The sequence below is a fragment of the Lactuca virosa genome, chromosome 4 (assembly GCF_052849685.1).
Source record: "Lactuca virosa cultivar CGN04683 chromosome 4, Lactuca_virosa_CGN04683_v6, whole genome shotgun sequence".
In the NCBI taxonomy this organism is placed as follows: domain Eukaryota; kingdom Viridiplantae; phylum Streptophyta; class Magnoliopsida; order Asterales; family Asteraceae; genus Lactuca; species Lactuca virosa.
Genome location: NC_136429.1, coordinates 341,842,218 through 341,845,205, shown reverse-complemented (window position 1 = coordinate 341,845,205; position 2,988 = coordinate 341,842,218).

The window sequence follows — 2,988 nt, the reverse complement described above, 5'->3', positions numbered from 1 at the left end:
GTCATAGGCTGTGGGCATAAAGATTGTGTTGGTTATGTCGCTGGTAGGAGCGCGTTCGGATTGGATGTATTGTTGAGATTCGGGGGATTTGCACTCGGTTGTGACGAATCATAGGATGGTGGATGAGACGCAAGGATAGATCCTTGGATATCAAGTTATGAGTAGACCCGAGTCGTGTCATAGAGGTATTCCAATCTAGGGTATTCCATCCTGAGGATGACCGGACCCTATGATTGATTGGACCTGATATGTTTGGTATTCCAACCCGGGGGTTGATTGGGCCAAACATGTGTGGGGATACGAGGGTATTCCATCCTAGGGATGTCTGGACCCGTCGTAGGCATGCCTGGTATTCCAGCCCGAGGCTGATTGGGCCAGGTGTGAGTGTTCGTACTTGTTAGCTGGTTGATTATGTGTGATATTTTGGGAGCTGAAGGACGCTTTATCCTGTCGGCACAAAGGGTTCGCTTCAGGAAGAGGGAAAGTAGGGTTTCCGATACTTTGGATGATCAGGATTTTGTCAGGTTGGCAAAGTGGCAAGTAGAATAGACCTTTGGAAAAGGGTCGGTTGGATTTGGCATCGCCTTTCACGTTTCGCAATTGCGGAAGTGCATGCCGGATGAGGAGGCAGTAGTATCATTGGATGACATTCAGGTTGATGAACGGCTGAATTATGTTGAGAGGCATGTGGCCATACTGGAGAGGGAAACGAAAGTTCTGCGGAACAAGGAGATACCTTTGGTAAAGGTATAGTAGGAACATCGGAGGGGTTCTGAGTGGACTTGGGAGCCGGAGGCTGAGATACGGGAGCACTATCCGGAGTTGTTCATCGCAGAGGACTTCGAGGACGAAGTCTAGTTCAAGTGGGGGAGAATTGTAACGCCCCGATTCCCAGGTATTAATATTGTGGCTTTAATGTTCAAGTTTCAAGGTCTACTCGATGAGTTGGCTGCCCTGACTCGTCGAGTAGTAGCGGGTTTGGGACACGTGTTTAAGTGACCAACTCGCCGAGTCGGAAGAGTGACTCGACGAGTTGGAGCTGGAGGGTGAAACCCTAATTTCCGGGGTTTTGCACCCTATTTAAAGAATCATAAGCCTCCTTCAGCCTCTTTACAGTCCCTTGAGAGCTCAACAAAACCCTAATATGTGTGTTTGTGCTCCATTGTGTGTTTTAATCTTTGGAAGAGGATTCTTGGGGAGAAGAGCTTGGGGAAAACAAGTGGATTGAAGCAAGGAACTCGTGGGAATCAAGATCTACTTCATTTGGCATCTTTTGGGAAGGTATTAAGCTGTTATCTTAACCCCCCATTTCATTCTAGACCTCTTTTGGGTGAATTTTAGGGCTTTTCTAGTATAATAAGAAGCCATTCACGGGTATAAGCTAAGATCTGAAGTTGTAACTTCAGATCTGGACCTTCCTTAGACTCTAAGTCCATAAAGTTTCATCTTTGGAAAGCATGAACCTTCCCTCTAGTGCGAGACTTCTTTGAAAGTTTGGTTTTTGTCATTTTAAGGCTTTAGAGCTTTGCATGCGTGTAAAGTTTGCAACTTTACGTGATAAACATGCCTTAGAAGCTTGGATCTGTAATCTGGAACCTTGGCATGGCTTAAAAAGTGTCTGCATGAATGAAGGTCTGCAAGGACTCGGCGAGTTACATAGTCAACTCGGCGAGTCATATGAAGATGGTCGTGAACTCGTCGAGTTGATGAACAAACTCGGCGAGTCCGTTGAAGATTGCCTTGAACTCGACGAGTCGTTCGAAGACTCGGCAAGTCGGCTAGGGTTTCTACCAATTCTTGGACACGTATGAACTCGGCGAGTTAAAGGGGAACTCGACGAGCCAATCAAGGATTTCACAACTTCTCGAGTTCAGGAGGGACTCGACGAGTCGGTGAGCTGCACGCGACGAGTCGAGTCAACATGGACTGTTGACTTTGACTGTGGACTTTGAATTTAACCAAGAGTTGACCAGTTGACTTCTTAGAGTATTCTGGTAATTTGGATATTTACGAAAAAGGGTTTTATGGTAACGATAGGTGGTGGAGTTCGTGTTGGTGATCCGGGAGTTGAGCTTTCTAGTTTAAGACGACAGTTGCAAGGTGAGTTATCCTCACTATACTAAGGGGTCTAAGGCACCAAGGCCGGCCCATTGGATGTGTTATCCTAGCACTATTGGATGTTGAGTATGAGTCAGTGTTGCATGTTAGTGGTTATTCCAGTTAGGTGGATCTGTAGGACTACCTATGATGTTATATGATTATTGCATGCTCAGTAGTTATGTTATGTGTTACATGTTATGTGGGATGGGTTGAGGTTGTACTACTCCGTGCGGTAGCCAACAAACCCTAGAGTATTCCAGATATGAGCTGAGGGCCCGGTAGGCATTCCAGACTCATACTGAGGACTCGAGAGCATTCCAAATATGAGCTGAGGGCCCGATAGGCATTCCAGACTTGTACTGAGGGCTCGGTGGCATTCCAGATACGAGCTGAGGGCCCGGTAGGCATTCCAGACTCGTACTGAGGGCCCAGGGGTAATCCAGCTCGTAAAGCTGTGGACCCATTGTATGCTGTTTCAGTTTGTTATGATATGTTATTACTGATATGGTTATGTAGACAGTATGTGTATCAGTATTTTGGGGGTAACTCACTAAGCTTTCGGGCTTACAGTTTCAGTTTAATGTTTCAGGTACATCAGGGGATCGCGGCAAGGCGAAGGCATGATCGTACAGCTCCTCATATTATGTTCATGTTTCTGGGAATACCCTGATAAATAATATTTTGAAAACAAAGTTGTAATGTTTTGATGAACTTGACATGTTTTAAAAGTTTAAATTGGTTTGAAATTTTTGGGTGTTACAAGTTGGTATCAGAGCCTTGGTTTGAGTGAATTGGAGGAACACTCGTGTAACTCCAGTCTCAAATCAAGGAAAGGATTTTCAAAAGGATTTTTCAAAAGGTTTTCAAAATAAGTAAAGGAGGATGCAG